The sequence below is a fragment of the Pseudonaja textilis genome, chromosome 7, assembly GCF_049901715.1.
Source record: "Pseudonaja textilis isolate UNSWEBS1 chromosome 7, rPseTex1.2, whole genome shotgun sequence".
NCBI lineage: Eukaryota > Metazoa > Chordata > Lepidosauria > Squamata > Elapidae > Pseudonaja > Pseudonaja textilis.
Genome location: NC_141996.1, coordinates 48513402 through 48535511, shown reverse-complemented (window position 1 = coordinate 48535511; position 22110 = coordinate 48513402). Strand labels below are relative to the sequence as shown.

At 41.2% G+C, this 22110-nt stretch overlaps 1 long non-coding RNA gene across 1 annotated transcript in view; it reads right to left on the bottom strand.

The window, feature by feature from the left end:
* LOC148125330 (uncharacterized) overlaps positions 1 to 21609 on the bottom strand; it is a 42345-nt gene extending 20736 nt beyond the window's left edge. The window contains exon 1 of the long non-coding RNA XR_015744345.1: positions 21477 to 21609. This is a non-coding gene — a long non-coding RNA (uncharacterized LOC148125330). The remainder of the gene's footprint in view (positions 1 to 21476) is intronic.
* Between the last annotated feature and the right edge of the window lie 501 nt (positions 21610 to 22110).

Genomic DNA, 22110 nt, shown 5'->3' with positions numbered 1-22110 from the left:
AGGACGGGATGACCACTCTGGTGCCCCACAGCAGGCAGCCCTGAAAACTAGATAACTCCTGCTGGCGGGTCTTAAAAGGTGTGAATTCGGTTGCGAGGTTAGTGCCCGGCCACCCCCTCCTCACCCAGTCCAGTACCTGGGCGACCGTTTTGTCCGACTTGGATTTGGTGGTGATGTCGAGGGCAGTGATGGGAAGGTCTAGTTGAGTGACCTCAAAAATAGCGTGGACCGGGGCAGGATCCTCAGCTGGAGCAGGCAGGGGGCAGCGGCTGAGAGCATCTGCGTGGCTTAATGTTTTTCCTGGGCGGTGTATGAGTTTATAGGAGTATGCTGCCAGGAATAGGGTCCACCTCGTCATTCTGGGAGACAACACTTGGGGAGTCTGCCTGTCTCCGGCTAGGAGACCTAGGAGAGGCTTGTGATCCGTGACTAGCTCGAAGGTGTGGCCATAAAGGAATTCATGAAATTTCTTTACCGCGGCCACTGCAGCTAAAGCCTCCTTGTCGATCTGACTATAGTTGCGCTCTGTTGATGAGAGTGTTCTGGAAAAGAAGGCGATTGGAGCCTCGGAGCCATTAGGCAGTCTGTGGCTTAAAACAGCTCCAATCCCAAAAGGGGATGCATCAGCTGCCAGCACTAGTGGGAGGTGTGGGTCGAATTGAATGAGGACCGCATCTGAAGTGAGCAGTGACTTGACTGCGCGAAAAGCTGTATCTTCGTTGTGTCCCCAGTGCCAAGGTGATTTTTTATCCAAAAGTCTATGCAGGGGCTCTGCTACTGATGCTTTGTGGGGTAGGAATGATGCATAAAAGTTCAATAACCCCAAAAAGGCTTGAAGCTCTGCCTTGGTGGTTGGTGTGGGTGCCTCATGGATTGCCTTAACCTTGGACTCCAGGGGGTGAATGCCTGAGGCGTCAATTTTATAACCCAGAAAGTCCACCTGTCTAGTGGCAATGGCACATTTCTCCCTTTTTAATTTGAGGCCATGCTGTCTGAACCTCTCTAACACTGCTCTAACTCTCTGGAAGAGTTGGGGCCTGTCCCTGGCCGAGACTAAAATGTCATCGAAGTAGGGTACTACGCCAGGGAGGCCCTGTAGTATCCGCTCCATGAGGGATTGGAAAATGCCCGGGGCAACACTTACGCCAAATTGGAGACGCTTGCACCGGAAAGCACCCCTGTGGGTGACAATGGTTTGGAGTTCGGCTGTTTGATTGTCAACAGGGAACTGTTGATATGCTTGTGACATGTCCAATTTGGCAAAAATGTTGCCGGGTTCAAAAGTGTGCAATAAATGTTGAATGACGGGACTGGGTAAGCGCTAACTTGTAAAAACCGTTAATTGTGGTTTTATAGTCTGAACAAATTCTCAGACTGCCGCCTTTTTAAGGGTGTGACAATTGGCGTCCTCCCATTTGGCGAAGTCTGTTGGTTCAATGACCCTTGCTTTAACAACTTATCCAGCTCCGCATCCAGTTTAGGCCGGATGGCGAATGGGACTCTACGAGGCTTCAACCGGATTGGGACTGCTTGGGGGTCGACTGAGAATGAGATGGGGGTACCATTATAACACCCCAGTTCATTGCTGAATACGTCTGAGTAGTCAGCGAATAAGGAGTCAGTGTCAGAAGCTGAGACAGCATGGACTCCCGTTAAACCTAGGCCGAGATGGGGGAACCAATCAAGCCCCAAGAGGGTAGGGAGATTGCCGTTAACTACCACTAGAGGCAGGTGGCCTTTGAAAGCTTTAAAATTAACAAGGAACTTGCCTTTACCGAGTACCGGGATGTCCTTCCCCTGGTAGTCCCTTAAGGTGAGCTGGCACTTCTGGAGGTGGCTCCTGAATAGTCTGGGCTGTAGCTTCTTGAGGGTGCTCCAAGAGATAATTGAGAGCGCTGACCCTGTGTCAACCTCCATCCGACAAGGTTTACCTTCTAATAAAACGGAGAGTGAAATTTTACTAATGGCATGGCAAGTGTGCTTAGCATTGAAGCGAGTGCGACAGTTTAGTACTTGCCTTTGGGGTCCAGAATGTGAAAAAGAAGGGACCTTTTGTGCCGAATTGTGGGCGGCTTGGCAGACTCTGGCGATGTGCCCCTTTTTGTGGCAATTGTTGCAGGTGGCTCCCTTGAACTTGCAGGTGGCCCTCGGGTGAGATCCACCACAGGATAGGCATAGGGTGATGTGTTTGAGTGGACTGTTGTTCTCTTGCTTGGCTCCTACCTGCGGGTGTCTGGTGTGAGCGAGGCGGTGGATGTCAGCCGAATCGCTGGGGTCTTCTTCGTTGACCACCTCTTCTGAATGGATGGTGGCTGCAATTTGCTTGGGGACAGGACCTTGGATTTTGGTGGCTGATTGAGTTGCCAATTCTGCTGCTAGGGCTTCCTCGACTGCTTGGGCGAGGTTGAGGTCCTTCCTGGCGAGTAGACGTCTTTGGAGGTGGAGGTCTTTGACTCCGCAGATGAGCTGATCTAGGAGCATGTCGTCCAGGTAACTTCCGAAACCACAGTGGAGTGCTGCAGTCCTCAGGGCAGCCATGTACTGGTTGATGGTTTCTTTTTCCGCTTGCTTCCTCATTCGGAAGGTGAACCGCCTGGCGATCTGTGAGGGTCTAGGAGAATAATGGTTAGTGAGGATTTCTAACAGTTCTGTCCAGGGGACGTTTTTTAACTCACGTGGGGCCACGAGTGCTGTGGCGGTATCAAAAACGATGGCTCCGCAGTAGCTCAGGAAAAATGATTTTTTTCGGTGCTCTCCCGCATCAGCCAGCCCAATGGCGTCGATATAGTGGTTAAAACGATTCTTGTATGACTCCCACTTCTCCTCATCCGGTTTGAACGATGGGAAGGCTGGGTTGGAGTTCATGTTGAGAATCTAGTAGCTTGCTGTTGTGGAATCTCTCTGGGACAACAAGAGAAAGCTCTAGTGCCTTTGGCAGGCAAGTGACTTCAGCTCTGGAGAGGCTCCCCAAGCCTCTCTCTCTCTCTGGGTTGCAAACGTGGTTAGGCTGCAACGGCCGTTGGCAGCGTTTTGAATTTGGCGCCTGCGTAGGCGTCAGTGATTTCAAAAGGAAACACAGCACCGCGCTGTATTCTGTAAAGAAATTCAAACGACAGCCGTTTGAATTTCGCGCCCTTTGTTTTGAGCGGCTGCGGCTCGCAGCGCTACACCTTCCCTGTAGCTTGCTACCAAAAGCGGCTACAGACGCTTCTCACTTCGCTTGTCTGCCGACCGAGCTTGCTGACTGCGCAGCTGCGGATCAGCGGGTTAGTGATTCAGCTGTTGCGGTTTGCCTCTGGTAGCCATCCCATCCTCGTCGCCAGTGTTGTAGTTGAGCAATGAGAGGCTGAACCAGGGCATGGATGCAACAATACTTTATTATGTCAATAAAGGACTGAACGTGCTAACCAAGCCTGGGACTGGCTCGCAGCGATCAGAGGCTGACCGAACCCCGCAGCCTGCTTTTATAGCCGGCTGCTGGGGAAGGCCAGCCAATGAGCGACAGCAAACACCCCCGCAGCGTGAGCGGACCTGAGGGGGAACTCTTGCAAGTTCCAGGGACATAACAGGGGCCATGCAGGTGGGGAAGCCAGCCAGCCGAGCCTGGGGATGGAGGGGCCCCCCAGCAAGGTCCGGACACAGTGGGAGAGGGGCTACTGCAACTCACAGGCTTACCTGTGAGCAGGCAGATCAGGGCTGCTCAGTTGGAGTTAGGGTTAGCCTAACTCAGCTGGAAGGAACAGTGGAGAGGCTCGTGGTGGTGGGAGGTGGGGGGAGGCAATAAGTGCTTGCAGAACCTCACTCACCCAGGGAGATCATTAGATCAGGCAGGGCCACAGCAAAAGGCAGGCAGCAATAACTGGACTGGCGGGCAGGTAAAAGGAAACTGCAGGCATGTCACTCATACACACGATGTTGCACATGTGCGATAGGGACTGACTGGGCAGGGAGCGGAGAAGCGGGTGGAGAGGGACAGGGCCAGCCAGAGGCCTGATATACTGGTTTTCTGAACTACGGAGAATTAAAACAACTGGTTATACCGACTGGTCTGAACCAGTAGAATCCCACCCCTGGCAGAAGGTGATAATTAAGAACTAGACTGTGGATATAGGAGAGGCTTCTGAGAGAGGTGTTCAGGTCACTAGTCAGTAGCATTATCAAATGACCCTCTATATACACTAGATACTATGCATCCTTAAATAAAATTCTATTCATCAACCCACCCACCACAATCATTTTTAAAAAATTGTTCACAATATTACATCTCCTTCTCTTTCTTGATCTATTTCTACATAACCATGCCTCCTTGCTTTTTTTTTTAACTTGCAAATGTAGATTTAGTGGGAGAAATTTTTGTAACCATGATGTCAACCTAGGTGACATTAATGGCTTAACAAAGTATCATTGACAAAAAAGTATTATTGGCGACCTTATAGAAAAAAATAGTTCATTCCATTATTAGGGTGAATAATGTGGAAAAGTGTGTCAAGCTGCTTTACATAGCAGACTGTGTTTTGTGAGGCTCAGGTAAAATGTGTCAAAAATGAATTTATCCAACAAGGAAATTCATCAAAGGGCATGAATGTGTCACCAAGTCAACTACAGCTTAAAATTCAGTATCATTGAACAATAAAATTAACAAAAAATGGCTAGGGTTTTCAAGGTCACTCTAGAATGTCAAGCTTATTTTTATCATTTTTCTTCTCATTCCTTCTCCTCCTTCTCCTGCTCCTTTCCTTCCTTCTTTTTTCTGGATTTCTTTTAATAAATGATATATTCAAAAGTGAATCGAAATGTACATTTATTGGAATGGCAACAAGCTAAATGCATATTCTCACCAGAGAATTTACTTCTGCATAGGGATGCTACTATGCAAAGCATTATTTATTTATAGATCACCTTTATAAATTACTGAAGGTGGTGAATATGCCTAATACTCCTTCATCCTCTGATTTTCCCTACAACAACAACTCTGTGAGGTGGTTGGGCTGAGAGAGATAGTAACTGGCCCAAAGTCATCCAGCTGGCTTTCATGCTTAATGCAGAACCAGAATTAGCAGTTTCCTGATGCCTTAACTTAAGCAATAAACCAAACTAGCTGTAAATCATAATTCAGACATATTATCCTAAACTCTGTAATTTTAAATACCAATATGACATGAGTCAAGCTAAGAAACCAATGTCCTAACATTCTTCTATGCGTTTACAAATGACTATTTTGTGCTCCAACATATTGGCAATCCACTTTTGGTATGCAAATGTCATAATTATGATATCATTTTTTATTTTTTTCTAATTCTGTGTATGTTTAAATGTATTTAGATGTTTTGTCATTTGGGAGGGAGCGGGAAGATAACCTGCAAATAAAATTATAGCCATTGAAAAAGGGATAATAACCATCCCACAATATGTTGGAACAAAAGGGTTGATTGTATACACAAAATAATTGAAGTTCATGAAAAAATCTGTTAATGTCTGTTAGAACAGACAAAATCTCAGTTCAAGACCTTTTGTACTGGACAACTGACAGATTATATTAAGAACTGTGGTCTCCCTGTTTCTTGTACAACTGGAGAACAAGTTAAAAAGATTGCTGCACAAAGAATTTTGGAATCACAGAAAGATATAGCTATCAGCAGTAAGGCTGGCACATTGAAATGGATGAGCCATTATAAATGTACTTTTCAAAAATCTAAGCACAGAAATGCCAAAACTTCTTACAGCAGTGTTTACTCAAACAAGATTTAAGCATCTGGACACAAGAACTAAATAATATCTTATAATGAACTTACTTGTATTTGTGGAACTCCAGAAATAGGAGACATAATATATATTAATTGAATGTCAATTATAGTAACTTGAATCTCATATTAGACAAACAACCTATTGGGACTCTTACATTCAAATAGCATATTTATGTGTGGCCAGAATTCAAAATCCATATACAATATAACACAGTCCTTTTTTTAGTTGAATAAAACAGTTCAGTTGAGATCTGTAGATGTGAGTCTGATTGCGTACATTTTAGACACTACGTTTATAATACTTAGTTGGGTAGGACTTAAATTATTAAATTTTCATTAGTTTTAGATTCCAAATCATCATGATCATCATTTTCACATCTAAATAACAGGCAAATGTACTTATAATAATATATAAATAGGTAGGCAACAACAAGAACATTCATTGCAGATAGAACTAAGGGAAGATGGCAAGGAAGTAACAGGCAACAGAGAGAAAGCAAAACTGCTTAACTAATTCTTTGCATCCGTCTTCATGCAAAATGAAACTATAGCTCAACTCACCAAAAACATAACTGTAAAAGACAGACCAGAAATAAAAGTTAAAATAAGCAACAAAAAAAAAATAGTAAGAGAACACCTGTTTGATCTTGATGAACACAAATCACTGGGGCCTGATAGATTATACCCCAGAGTTTTAAAGGAGCTGGCAGAGGTCCTCTCAGAACCACTGCACCACATCTTTCAAAAATCCTGGAGCACCGGGGAACTACCAGAGGACTGGAAAAGAGCTGATGTGGTTCCCATCTTCAAAAAAGGAAAAAAAACAGACCCAGCAAACTATAGACCAATCAGCCTAACATCAATACCTGGGAAGATACTGGGAAAGATAATAAAAAAACAGATCTGCCAACATCTAGAAACAAGTCAAGTAATAACTAGCAGTCAGCACGAGTTTGTTAAGAACAGATCATGCCCAATCTTATTTCATTCTTCAACACAGTGACTAAATTAGCAGACCAGCAAAATACTGTGGACATAATATATTTAGATTTCAGCAAGGTCTTCGACAAAGTAGACCACAACCTACTTCTTAGTAAGCTAGAAAAAAGTGGAATAGATAGCACCACCAATAGATGGACTCACAACTGGCTGGCAAACCGTACTCAACGAGTAGTCCTTAATGGGTCTAAGTCTACATGGAGGGAAGTAAGCAGTGGGGTGCCACAAGGTTCCGTCTTAGGCCTAGTACTCTTCAATATCTTCATTAATGACTTAGATAAGGGCATAGAAGGGGAACTTACCAAATTTGCAGATGATATTAAACTGGCAGGAATAGCTAACACCCAAGAAGATAGGCTCAAGATCCAGATGGATCTTGACAGACTAGAACACTGGGCCATATCTAACAAAATGAAATTCAATGTAGAGAAAAGTAAAGTCCTACATTTAGGCAAGAAAAACCAAAAGTACACATATAGACTGGGTGAAACCAGGCTCAATAGCAATAACTGTGAGAGGGATCTTGGAGTCTTAGTGGACAACCAGCTAAATATGAGCCAGCAGTGTGCAGCAGCAGCCAAAAAAGCTAATGCAATTCTAAATTGTATTAACAGAGGGATACAATCAAGATCAAGGGAAGTACTAATACCACTCTATAAAGCCTTAGTAAGACCGCACCTAAAGTACTGCATCCAGTTTTGTTCACCACATTATAAAAAATATGTTGAGACTCTAGAAAAAGTACAGAGAAGAGCAAGGGGACTGGAGGCTAAAACATACAATGAACGGTTGCAGGAACTGGGCTTGGCTAGTCTAGTAAAGAGAAGTACCAGGGGAGACACGATAGCAGTCTTCCAATATCTGAGGTTATGCCACAGGGAGGAAGGGGTCAAGCTATTTTCTAAAGTGCCTGTAGGGCAGACAAGGAACAATGAATGGAAACTGAACAAGAAGAGATTTAACCTGGAAATAAGGAGAAACTTTCTGAGAGTGAGAACAATCAACCAATGGAACAGCTTGCCCTCGGAAGTTGTGGAAGCACCATCACTTGAGACTTTCATGAAGGGATTGGATTGCCATTTGTCAGAAATGGTGTAGGGTCTCCCGCTTGGGTGCGGGGTTGGACTAGATGACCTACAAGGTCCCTTCCAACTCTGATTATCTGTTATCTGTTATCATTCAGGGACAATTTTTCAGAATTGTTCAATATTTTTATTCTAATATTGTATCTTAAATTATTCATACTTCCTAATCTCCAGTTATTTTTTGATTAGGACAATGGTTTGTATGACACTTTTTATTTCATGAGTTAAAAAAAAACAAGGTCACAATTTATTAAATTGTGTAGCAGTATCAAAACTGCTTATAAGGTAATACACAAATTTTGTGTTCTATTAAAATATATTGGAAAAGGCAATTAACTGTAATATAATCAAGCCATTTCTAACACCTTCAAATCAATCTTCACCCCACATTTTAATTTTTGCAACAATTCTATTATGTTATTCTACTGCTTTACATTACATTTTATTAGATGTGTCACTTCTTTTGTTCATTAGCACTATGAAGACGCCCTCTGTAATTCAAGCATTGGTCTTGAATCATCATCATTACCTCCACTATCACCATCACTGCCACCATCATCATAACCAGCAGCATTAAAGTGTGGTAAATTACATACCTGTGTTTCCCCCCAAATAAGACCTGGTCTTATAGTATTTTTTGTTCCAAAAGATGCATTAGGTCTTATTTTCCACTTAGGTCTTATTTTGGGAGAAATATGGTACTAAATGCGCCCATCTGGCTGACAATCTTAACTGGGGCTTATTTTTGGAATAGGGTTTATATTACGAGCATCTTAAAAAATCATGCCTAGGCTTATTTTCTGGTTGGGTTTTATTTTAGGGGAAACAGGGTATTTCAGTAGTAAGCTCAGATATCTCTAATTAGCCCTAGAAACCAATTTACATGTGGAGAAAACCTAACATTTTCAAAGATACAACAGCCATATTCTGGTACTGGCATTATATCATCAAGTTATTATCAACTCTTAGTGACCAATAGACTGATTTTCTACATGATGATATGTCCCTAACCTGATCCTTCAGGTCTTCCAATGATATTCTGATACTAAATTGCAATATTTTCACCATGTTACTTTTGGGAGACATCTCTACATAATGTATGTCTGAACTTATTTCCACATGGAGCCAGAATCAACTCAAATGTTTTCATAACTTTGATCACTATCTTTTTTTTTTACTATGCAAAGAGAAAACAATCAGGCCTTTAGAGCATTTCAAAACAAGAAACTATCCTTAAATAACAACAGAGATAGGATGGAAGAATGTTGTGTCGATCTTCTATAATATTAGCTTTTACTAGAACAAGACAACAATCCAGTCAGATGTATCCTGAACTGCTAACAATCATTTTGTACCTCATAACTTATGCTGCAATACTTTAAAGAAATATGTATGCTCCAGACAAACTGTAAAATGAATGAAATTATTTTAAGACACAAAGCTATATTTTGCACCAAATTGAAGTCAACAACAGTTATTATAAAAATGTCAAAATGTCAAAATATACCAATTGTATTTGTCATATCCTAATTGCGTTATTGCCTTAAAATGAGCAATCTATTCCCCTTCTGAGAACATTTGCAAAGCACTCCATTGAGCAATTTTTCTGGGGTATGAATAATCGGTTCTTTAAATTTGCCCCTAGTGTGAGGTCAAAGTTGTTTTTATGCACTCTGAACAGTTGCATTTCTCTCTGCTTATGTAATTCAGATGTCAGTCTGCCCAAAATAATCTGTACACTATTTTGACTGCAGAAGAAAAGGCAAATGCTTTTAGCAACATCGACAAGCAATACTGTCAAAAAGGCCTGCAAAAATCATTTTTAAAGCCACATTCGTATATGTTGGTTAGATATTATAAGTAAACTATAATACTGGAGTATACTATTAATAAATATTTGTTTTCATCACTATGCAAATTTGCTGACATTTTTAGAGTACACTAAACTACACATATCTTTCCTTCTTTAGAAAGAAGGTGAGATTACTGCTTAAAATGCCATTCATGTCAAACACATTCTATTCTGTTGCTTGGTTTAATTATGATTATTTATTTACTCTGGGGGTCAATTCTATTGTTGGATTTAGCACTTTCATATATATATATATATATATATATATATATATATATATATGGAGCATAATTTGTTAATCTTAAAGTGGCTACAAAAATATGAGTTCACTATATAAAAAAGCTGCTTTATTTATATCAGGTATATCATTAAAAAAGCAAACTTTTTGTACCAAAGGATTGCTGACACATAAATACTTCATGAGATATGGCCACTAAAAAAAAACATCCTATTAAACAATTAGTAATAAAAGTAGAAAAGTAGGAAAGATTGAAGGGGTCAACAAAGAATGAGGTGGCTGGATGGAGCCACTGAAGCAGTAGGCGTGAGCTTAAATGGACTCCAGAAGATGGTAGAGGACAGGAAGGCCTGGAGGAATGTTGTCCATGGGGTCCCAATGGGTCAGACACAACTTCGCAACTAACAACAGTAAAAATAGAAAAATATTTGTGATTTTTTCTCATGCTGCAGTTTTTATGACTGTACAAAGGAAATCATAATTAACTTATATGAGCAATGAATAATACGGTGCTGTGTATACTTGGGATATTCCCAAACAGGATCTTTATTGGAGCTTTGCCAAATGATCATACCACTCCTTATGTTCTGCTTTATTTGTAGACATGTTGGTATTATTATTAGATACAATGTGATTCAATTAATTTAAAATAATTGATTTTCAATAACCATAAGGGTTATTTTTAATATAGCAAGTATAGCAAGTGTTTTGCCTGATGAAAACTGATTTTGATTACTACAAACATTTTATCATATAGTAATATCATACTTATATATAGATATCAATTATTTCCATTTTCTGTAACAGTTCAAATTCAAATCAACGCATGCATATAAATAATATATAACAGTTAATCAAGTTCTTAGAGTACAATTTACCCAAACTCTAAGAAGTTTTCCCTATTTGCATTTATATTTCACAGTTTTCCCTTTGTGGGGTAATTGATGGCTGATGAACATCCAGTACAATTCTATTTATTGAATATATTGATCTTAGATGACAATAGCTGTGTTTGTGTTCAGATTGTGGCAAAGAATTATTAAAATCCTCCAATGCCAGATCATATTACCATTGCAAGCTAAACTGTAATTCTAGTATGTGGCTGTAATTCTAGCTTGATGACTGTGCATCAAGCCAGAAATGACAGGATATAAATCCTGGCTCATCATGGAGGCCTTAACTGCTAAGTTCTACTGGATCTCACATTACAGGCATGGAACAACAAAAGCCTAGGTGACTCTCATATCGTTCACCATAAGATCTCATAATAAATCCCTGTTCCCATTTTAAGAGTAACTACAGTAATATTTGGAAATGTGGTGGGAAGATTTTAGACAGCTCTAAATGATAGATGCAGGCTAGATGGCTACCATGAAGATGTTAATAGATATAGTCTAATTGTGAATGATCATGGCGTTAAATAACAACAGCTGGAGGCAAGGACCGGATGTGTGAACTGCAGGACCCCTTCTCTTACAATGATCAGCACAATGCCTTCAATCATGCATTCTCTTTCCGTGCAAATATGCTGTGGAAATATGCCCTCCATAAATGTATATAGCCTCCTAAGATTCCATATTCCCACTACTACAAAGTTCTGAATTATGGGTCTGTATTACCACACTCATCAGTCAACCAAAGGAAAGCAACAGTCTGAAATTCTATTTCTAACCACTAACAACTAACATATCAACTTATGAGCTTCATATTCCAATAACTGTAAATATATCAAATGTTTCAGAAATACACTTGTTTTAATGAAGTCTGTGCCCATTCCCTTTGAGTCTATTAATAATGAGATCAGCTACAATCATGTGACACTGGTTTTATGAGCATTGCTTGATTATGAATGATCACGGCATTAAATAACATTAATTATGCTTGCTTATGAAACTTGTATGTAGAATTAAAAGTGTCACTTTTTACTTATAAAGCCCTACATGAGTGGCATCCACATTTTTCTATTCCTTCATGTGGAATCTCTTCTCTCTGGGTTTATTCAACAAAGCAAGAGTGCTTTGGGTTTTCCTTCTGTGAGAAGTAGCTAAAGACAGTTCCAAAGGAAGCCTTTCTGAAATATTGCTTAACTTCTAGAATAGTCTCAAATTTCTTAGCATCTAGAAAAACTGTCAAAATAATACTGTTCTGTATAGCCTTTGGAGTCCATTATTAAGGTCAGATTGGTTGCTACTGTTTTTTCCTATTTGGTTTTGATAATTTTATTGATCACATGTCATGATTTGATTTTTTGTGTTGTTTACATATTAATTATCCAAAAAATTGAAGCATGCCAGTACAGAAAATTTGTAGTAAATAAATAATAACCTGCATTATTTATAGAAAACCTGTATGAAATAGGATAGGTATGGTAGGGTAGGGTAGGGTAGGGTAGGATATGGTAGGGCAGAACAGGACAGGATAGGATAGGAGGAAAACTAATTGCTTATTTTCCTCAAAAAGTACGCAAAATAACTGCAAAAGAATAGCAGTGTCATAACTTCAAGAGTTATATAATGGCTCTTGGACCATGATAGTACATGATTCTAACATGGTTCTCAGGAGCATGATAGTACCAATGCCCATTTGTACAAATTTCTAACCAGCTGCAACAAGCCAATTTTTTATCCTTTCTAGTCCTGAATAGATCTTTGCCAGTGCTTAAGTATCCTGCAGGGAATTTTTCTGAAAATTCTGAGAATGAATCAAAATTTTCTCTTTTGGTTGCCAGACCAGCTGCATCGATAGTCTCAATAAACAAGTGCTTTTCTTCTCCCCATAGATTCACACTGTTCCTCCAAACTCAACAGGAAGAGAGTCAGACTTTTTTTTTCTTTTTTGCAGTTCATGAAGATTGCGTCATGTTTTCACAATTTTTCCAAAGGAACTTCTTTTTTAGAGTTGTGGCAAGGGGACGGAAATCCTTTCTGCTATTTCTCAGAATCAGCAATATGCATATTACCTGGGAAATAGTTTGGAAGGCTTTTCCCTATACCACAGTAGAAATTACATGGTTTCAACAAGGCCACCCAGTTGGTTTTGCGCAACATCAATAAGCACCTGTTTGCTGAGGGTGGATATTACCCAGATACACTCAGATTCATGATACATGCTTATTACTTCAAAAAACAAAATATAAATCTAACCAGTTCTTCTGCCCTACAGTTTCTGAATGATTATTCCAAAAAGATGCCATGCCAAAGCTTTATACTGCTATAGATCCATGTCACATAATTTCAAAACATAATCACAAAAGATACGTATGATTGGAATTTGAAGCCAAATTGAACATAAGAGCATTGTCATGAAATTGTGTTTCTGTGTATAATAAGGGTTATATTATTTTTCACTTGGACAATGAGTTTACAAATAGGACTGCAAAATAGGACTATGCTTGAAGGCTTCATAACAACAATTGACCATAGAAGGCCATCTAATTACATAGTTTGAGGAAAGTGTTCTCCATTAGCATGGAAGCAGAAGCATTTTTTAGACTACTCCCAAGTTTCCCTTAACCCAAACTCTTGGAAATAACCTAAAACTCCAGAATCTTTCATTACCCCTGATTTTTAAAAAACGTCTCAGGGTTGTTGTTTTTTCAAGGAAATGTGATAGGAAGCTTAAACTAAGAAATTAGAAAGCAAATCCTCAGTCTTGTAATCAGATCACTGATTGGAGAGGTGGAGAAAGCTTTTTTAAAATCTATCAAATTATATCTAGTATTGTATCTGACACTCCAGTGATTATACTAGAACAAGTTTTTAACAATTTAAAATCACCTTGTCCAGCTCTAATAAATGGTATGTTACAGTGACATGTTCTTTCAACCAGGCTGCTTTAATTGAGATCTCTTTAAACCTCTCACTGACTCTACCATGCATGGTATTGATAAGAGAGGCAATTGATAGTTTGATTTTGATTTCTAGTATTATTATTATTGTTGTTGTTGTTGTTGTTGTTGTTGTTATCATCTCAGTCAACTGAACATTTAAAAATGTATCACAAATACCAGTGACTGGTGCTAATGGTTGATATGGATTGCTGCCAGCATCCTAGGTATCAACCAGGTATCTTCTTAAAATATACGATGTTCCAAGTAGCACAGTTTTTTTCAGTTCCAGGAAGCTGCAATTTATTTCAGGAAGCTGCAATTTCTTGATGTGTTTTGTAAAATTCCTGGACATGGTACCAAGTGCCCCAATGACAATGGGTATCACTGTTACATGTTTCATCCATAACCGTGTAGTTTTGATGGCCAGGTTGCAATATTTCATGATTTTTTTCCAGTTCTTTTTCTTTGACTCTGATGTCTCCTGGTACAGCAATATCAATAAATTGCATGCTTTGGTCCTCAACAGTCATAATATCTGGCATGTTGTGTTCAAAACGGCGATCCATATGAATTCAAAAGTCCCACAAGATCTTTACTATCTCATTCTCGACAATGTTTTCCACTTTATGTTCCCATGACCTTTTGGATACATGTAGGCCATATTTTTTACATAATGACCAGTGAATTAATTTTGCAATTCAATCATGTCTAGCTTTGTAGTCAATTTGCATGATTTGGCTGCACTCACATATTAAGTGTGAAACAGTTTCAACTTTGTCGTTGCAAAGTTGGCAGTTTGGATTGTCAGTGGATTTTTGTATCTTTCTTTTCATGGAATTAGTTTGTAGTGCTTGTTCTTGAGCAGCAAGTATTAAACCTTCCATTTCTTTCTTATTGGTTCCTCTCTTAAGCCATGCCCATGTCAAGTTGTTATCACATTTTCCTTCAATATTTTTCAGGTGCTGTCCATGCAAAGCTTTGGTTGTAAAGGATGAAGGAAAATGTTAATAATGAGCTATACCCTGGCTTCACCCTAACTCTCTCCGCCAACATATGTACACATTTATATTGAATAGACTTAGTGGCTTGGCAACTTCCTCAGTATAATTTATCCCACTGAGCTGAGGATATAAATCAGGTATATTTAATATACTGAAAAAAAAATCTCATGCTCTTACAGAAATGCATGTGCTGGATTCAAATTTAGTTTTTAATATATTTTTAATATAAAAATTGCTTTGAACTCTGCCCTTTTGGTGCTAAAAAAAGAACATTAGTCTATCAGTGCTACATTTGTTTTTATTTTCTTCTGATATCTATGAAGTAAAATCATTCACAGGCTGAAATATAACTTTCAACGCATAAGGCAAATCCATTCCAGCAATATTTGTTACTGACTTACTGGCTTTCTGTAATATTTTTGATTATGGTTGTGTTTTTATTTGTAAAGAATGTTAGAAAGCTTTTATAAAACTAATTGGCGTTCATTGCTTGTAATAAATATCATTGGCAGGCCCTGTGATTGCTGCTTTTTTCCTTCAGGATATGAGAAATTGCAATATTTGAATGCCCACTGTCTGACATTACCTAATGGAAAGTCATCAGTTCATATTGATGTAATCTAACTAAAAGGAAACAAAACCATCAAACTGAGATAGAAATCATAGTGGCAAAAAAAAAGGGCATGATTTAACAAATCTTTTTTCAGCTTGTTTTGGGTTAGAAGCTTATGATAGTGCTTTGGCATTGGTCTGGATCCATATTTTCTTATGCTAAAATATAAATTTTCAGATTAAAATGGTGGACACAAATTCTTTTTTGTATTAATTTCAAAAATTACTTCAAAAAGTTTACTTCAAGCATGATTTCCTTCACACAGACATCAGTTTCCTCTCTGTAGAATTCCAGAATCATTTTCATAATGCTTCATAACTATTCATAACTTCATAACTTCATTTAACTATTAAAAGCAATCAATTTCAGACAAAGGCCCAGAAATGGATAATGGCCTGGGTTATTAAACTGCATACTTTGGGGATAGAAAATTAATACTAATGCTCACTGTTGATCATTCATTCAGTTGGTTCTGACTCTTCATTAACTGACAGACTTCAGTTCACCACAATTACTTGTTAGTAACTTCTTTGAGTTCTTGCAAGCTCATGCTTAACTGTGATAGAATCCAGCCATTTTGTCATCTATCTGCCTTTTAAAATTGGATTTGATTTTTTTCCCAAACATATAGGTCACTGCTTCACAAACTTTTTCATTCATTACCCCAAATTATTTATCAGAAAGTCCTTTTACTCAATGTAGGTAAAACACTTTAAGTCAATTTAAATGTCCTTCTTATGATTGGGTAAAGTATTTGTGATTCATTACCATAGGAAAAAAAAAACATTTAACCTATTGTTGGTAATTTATTGAGATCCAATTTTTATTATTATTATTATTATTTTGAAGTAGGAGACTTCTCTTCCGTTAATAGTTATAGTCATCATCCCTGTGTATTTTTGAGCCTAGGCTGGGCTTTTATGGTGCCTACTTGACCTGCGCAGTTCAGCTGCGGTGTTGTTTTCGGCCGGTTCAGACAGGATTCTCCCGTCTTTCTCCGTGGAACCTCCTGGAAGGGTGAGTCAGCCATGCTGCTCCCGCCTGGTCTACCCGGGCTGGTTGAGTCGGCCATGCCTCTCCCACCTGGTCTACCTGGGCTGGTTGAGTCGGCTTGGCTGTTCCCTCCAGGAGTGGCTTCGTGTCGACTCTCCTCTGCCTGCTCCCTTCTTCCGAAGTCATCTTCAGGTAAGTAGTTGTGGTTTCTTACTGGGGTTTCTGGTGGCGTTGTTTGGTGGGTTCTTGTTAGGGTTCATTTTGTTGTTTGTCATGTTAGTGGAGGGTCTCCCCCTCCCCTTTCATTTGCGTTTGAGGGGTCTCCCCCCTCTCTGGCTTGGTTATTATTATTTTTTAATGTTTGATGTGGTTCTTGTGTGTGTGCGTGTTCTTCTCCTTCGCTCATAGGGTTGTCAGTAATTCTTTCTAGTGTTCTTGACCTCAGTTGGTCAATGTGTCTCCTCCAGTTTCTTCCATCCTCTGTCTCAAGTCTGTATGACTGTGGTCCTGTTATCTGGGTTATTTTGGCTGGTATCCAAAGTGGGTCCCCCGTGAGGTTTTTTGCGTAGACCAAGTCCCCTGTTCTAAATGTGCAGTACTTACTGGAGGAGTCTGTTCACTTTTCAGGGTTGTATGTAGGGTGTAATCTATCTAGGTGTGACCTCAATTTTCTGCCCATCAATAGTTCTGCTGGGCTTTTGTTTGTTGTGGTGTTCGGTGTTATGTGCTGTATGGTTAGCATTTTATAGATTTTTGTCTTGGATGTCCCCTGTGTCTAGTTTGTCTAGTGTCTCCTTAGTAAACCGAATGATGCGTTCCGCCCATCCGTTCATAGCCGGCTGACCCGGCGCTGTTAGGGTATGCCTTATGCCCTGCTCGGCAAAGAACCTTTCAAAAGTCAATGCTGTGAACTGCGGCCTGTTGTCTGAGACCAATAGATCCAATAGCCCACGTGTTGCGAACAGCTTCCTCAGCTGTTTGATTACGGCTTCTGTTGTTGTGGACTTCATGACGCTTACCTCCAGCCAATTGGAGTAAGCGTCTACTATTATCAAAAATGTGTGTCCTTTTGTGGGTCCTGTGAAATCTATGTGTATCCTCGACCAGGGGCCCCTTGGTGTTTCCCAGTCAAGGACAGGTGCGGAAGGTGGGTTAGGTCTGGACTGTTGGCATTGTGTGCATGTTTCCACCCATGTCTCAATATCCTTATCCATCCCTGGCCACCATACGTAACTCCTGGCCAGAGATTTCATTCTTATGATACCCGGGTGTCCTTCATGCAATATATATAGCACTTTTTCCTTTAGTATTTCCGGTATGATAACCCGATCCCCCCATAGTACACATCCCTTCAAAATTGAGAGTTCAGTTTGTCAGTTACGGAATGGCTTAAAAGTCTCGTCATTATCGGTTTCTGGCCACCCTTTACCTACCCAGTTTAAAATCTGCGCCAGCTGTTTGTCTCTTGCGGTTTCTCTCGCGATGTCTGATGTGGTTATGGGTAGGTTCGGTAATGTCTCAATTTGTAGAATGGATGTGGTTGGTGCTGGGTCATCTTCCAATTCAGGTAGGGGGGAACGGCTCATGGCATCAGCGTGTGATATGTTCTTCCCTGGCCGATGGATTAAATTGTAACTGTATGCGGCAAGGAACTCGGACCACCTTGTCATTCGTGGTGACAGAATGTTGGGGGTGGCCTTGTTCCCCGCGAGTATTCCTAGGAGTGGCTTATGGTCTGTGATCAGTGAGAAGGTCCTGCTGTAGAGATATTCATGGAATCGTTTGACTCCAGTGATTGCGGCTAGCGCTTCCCTGTCCAGTTGGCTGTAATTCCTCTCTGCCTTGGATAGTGTTTTGGAGTAGAACGTGATCGGTGCTTCTCTCCCATTGGGTAAAGTGTGGCTGAGAATGGCCCCAACGCCGAACGGTGATGCGTCGCAGGTGACCGTTAGTGGCAGGGTTTCACTGTATTGAATTAGTACAGATTTGGATGTCAGTAAATCTTTGACTCCCTGGAATGCGGCTTCCTCTCATTGGCCCCAGGTCCAGGTAGCTTTCTTATCCAGTAATCTGTGCAATGGTTCCGCCGTCGTTGCCTTCTGCGGCAAAAAGACATTGTAAAGGTTAATAAGTCCCCAAAATGCCTGTAAGTCCCCTTTATTTTTGGGTCTGGGCACTTCTTTGATTGCCCTTATTTTTTTCTCAGTGGGGTGGATCTCTTCTTGGTCTATGAGGTATCCCAGGAACTCAACCTGATTGGTGGCTAGCTGGCATTTCTCTCTTTTAACTTTGAGTCCCACCTCTTTAAATCTTTGCAAGACTTCCCTCAGCTGGCCTTCCAGTTGTTTTTTGTCCCTGGCGGATACCAATACATCATCAAAATATGGGACCACCCCCTTAAGTCCTTGCAAAAGGCGCTCCATCAAGCTTTGGAAAACGCCTGGGGCCACACTGACTCCAAATTGCAGTCTTTTGCATTTGAATGCCCCCCTGTGAGTCACAATTGTCCGTGCCTCTGCTGTTTCTGGGTCGACTGGCAATTGCTGGTATGCTTGGGCAAGGTCGAGCTTCACGAAAACTTTTCCTCCCCCCAACGAATGTAGGAGGTGTTGTACCACTGGAACGGGGTATGTGCTTTGTTGTAGAGCATGGTTGAGGGTGGCCTTATAGTCTCTGCAGATGCGCATGGACCCATCTGGCTTAATGGGAGTCACAATTGGGTTTTCCTATCATGCGTGCTCTGTAGGTTCCAATACCCCCTGTGCGATGAGTTTATCCAATTGCTCATCGATCTTTGGTTTTAATGTGAAAGGGACTCACCTTGCCTTTAACCTGATGGGGGCTATGTTCGGGTTCAAATTAAATGATATAGGGGACCCTCGGTATTTGCCTAGTTTTCCTTCGAAAACGTCCTGGAAGTCCCTCATCAGGCTCTCCTCCCAGTCTGTCTCAGTGACACTGTTGATCCTGGTCACTCCGATTCCCAGGGGCACGAACCATTCAAGTCCCAGTAGGCTGGGGCGATCCCAGTCAACTATTGTCAATGGCAGGATTGTTGTGTGTTGTTTGAATTTTATTTGCAAGGGTCCAAGTCCGACTATGGGAATCTGGTTCCCTTGGTAGTCTTTCAGCGTTAGCCTTTGTTTTTCTAGTTCTTTTTTCTGCATACCTGATATCAGGCTCTTTATTGTGTTCCATGATACCATAGACAGGTATGACCTGGAATCCACCTCCATCTCGCATTGTTGGCCTTTGATGGCGACTTTCATGCGTACCTTTCTTGCGTCGGTTGCGCTGGAATGGCCAATGGTTATTATTTGGTGTGTTTCTTCCTTTCGGTAGTTTTCGTTGACCCGCTTACTTCTGTTTTCTCAGCTCCAACGGCTCCCTGTCTGTCTTTCTCTCATCCTGGGGGGAGTGCTGCCTCTCCATTTCGGGCTGTAGCTCTTTCGGTTCCGGCAGACCCTCGCTATGTGTCCCTGTTTCTCGCAGTGCCTGCAAACGGCATCAAGGAAACAGCACTCAGAAAGGGGGTGGTCTCCTCTACACCTGGCACACTGGAATCCCGACTTCCTTTTTTCTCCTCTCTCGTCTATTTCGTTCCGACTGGAGTTTGTGTATCTCTTCCTCCTCATCGTTGGTTTCGGACAAGGATTTGAGGTCCTCATAGTGTGTGGTTGTGGTGGTGGACTTCTGAGTGCCCTCTGGTTTCTTGTCTTGGGCTTGGTTGGGTTCTCTCAGAGTTTCCTGGGTTGCCGTGTTCATTAGCCACATGGTGGCAGCTGATTTTTTCGGTGCTTCAGCTGCGGTGGCTTCACCGATGGCCTCGGTGATGGTGATGTTGGGTCGGGTCAGCAGTCGGCTCTGTAAGGTGAGATCTCTCAGTCCGAGGACCATGCGGTCCCTCATGGCTTCTTCCATGTTGAGAAACTCACACACTCCTCCAACGTCCCTTAGAGCTGCCACGAAATCTCTGATGCTCTCACCTTCTCTTTGGTCTCGTTTGTAGAATTCGTGTCTCCAGATAAGGCTGGAGACGGTTGGCACGTAATGGGCTCTCAGTAGCCTGTCCAAGTTGGGCCACACCATCTGTTTAACGTCCTGAGGTTTTGCCAATGCCTTGGCCATCTTAAAGACTGTGGGCCCACAGTGGGTCAGGAACATGGCCCTCTTCCTGTTGTTGGAGATTCCCTGTAACTCATTGCTCTCGAGGAACATGAGAAATCTGTCGATGTATGATTCCCAGTCCTCTGTCGCTAGGTTGAATGGTGCAGGTGGTGAGTTGCTGCCGGCCATTTCTTCTTTTCTCTGGTTCTCATTGCCACATGCTCAACTGGTCTCCTTGTCTCAGTATCCCACCTTTGTCACCAGTGTTGTGTTGCCGGAAAAGATAGACTCGAGACCAGTGTGACTTTCAGCTCTTTATTTGCTCTCAGTAACTTCAACAAAACCGGAGCCGTGGCAGCCTCTTTTATAGCAGCTGCTCGCGGCTTGTGGCCAATGATGGCTCCTTGAATTTCCCGCCATCAGATGGACCAATCCAAATGCAGTATTACAAGTATGCAAATATAGAACAAAAATAATTATATTTTGTCTACTAAGACCTACTCAATTAACATCACTCCCCTCCCACTTTCTCCAACTATGCAGCGATGAATTCCATAGCTGACACTGGGATTCTTTTGTAAATCAAATCCACTAAATCAGTTCTTTACCATCACCACATAATCATGTGCAGGTCAAATCTTGATCTTATTTTTTGTTCTTCTTGTTTAGAGTTTAAGTGATAATTTGACAAGGAATGTATGAACTGATTCACCATTAGCACTTTGTTGAAGACAACAAATGGCCACTCTCTTGAAGACAACAAAGTCCATATTTTGGACAGAGAGGATCGCTGGTTTGAAAGAGGGGTTAACTTAACAAGGCCATCTATGTCAAAATTGAACAGCCTTCTCTCAACAGAGGGGGAGGATATGACATCATCTATCTCCAATGTACAACACAGTCCTTTCAACAGTTCCAAGAAGGTTCCACACTAATTTGTACAACTCAGGTGACCCTGATGACACAGATAACCAATGGGTGATCTTAAATCTGCTAAAAGAATACAAATATCTACCTGTCTGTAAGGCCTATAAATCATTCAGTTCCTCACCATCCACTCAGAACTGAAGAAGTTTCTTGGATAAGAAGCGAAATGTCTTCAAAGAAAAACCAGTTTCCAAAGTCCAGTTCCCTCTTGAAAAAAGCACCATTGGGACAACCATTATTGCCTTCTGAGATTTTGCTGAGCAGTTCTCACTGAGGTCCGCGTTTCGAGCAGGAACATGGACTGCTCCTATTGGCTGATGCCATTTGACAGCTGACTATAAAAGGAAGCTGTCAAATGGCATCAGCTGTTGTCTGTCAGCCAGCCGCCCTGATAGCTCATGGCAGCCGCGGCAATCCTTTATTTTTAAATAAAGTTACTTGCTGAATGTTGCTCTGCATTGCCTCCATTCTTCCCACCGCCTACTTATTACTGGTGACGAAGGTGGGATACAGCTAAAGAGGCAACCAAGCACGATCACTGAGTTGCAAGTCACTACCTGAGCTGAAAGTCACTACTTGAGCTGATTGTCATTATTCACGAGTGCGAATAAAATTCCTCTCAGCAGTGCCAGAGAGACCAGAAGACAAGATGACTTCAACCCCTGCATTCCCACCTTTCAGACTGACATCGGAGACATGAGAAGCCTATATGTCATTTTGAC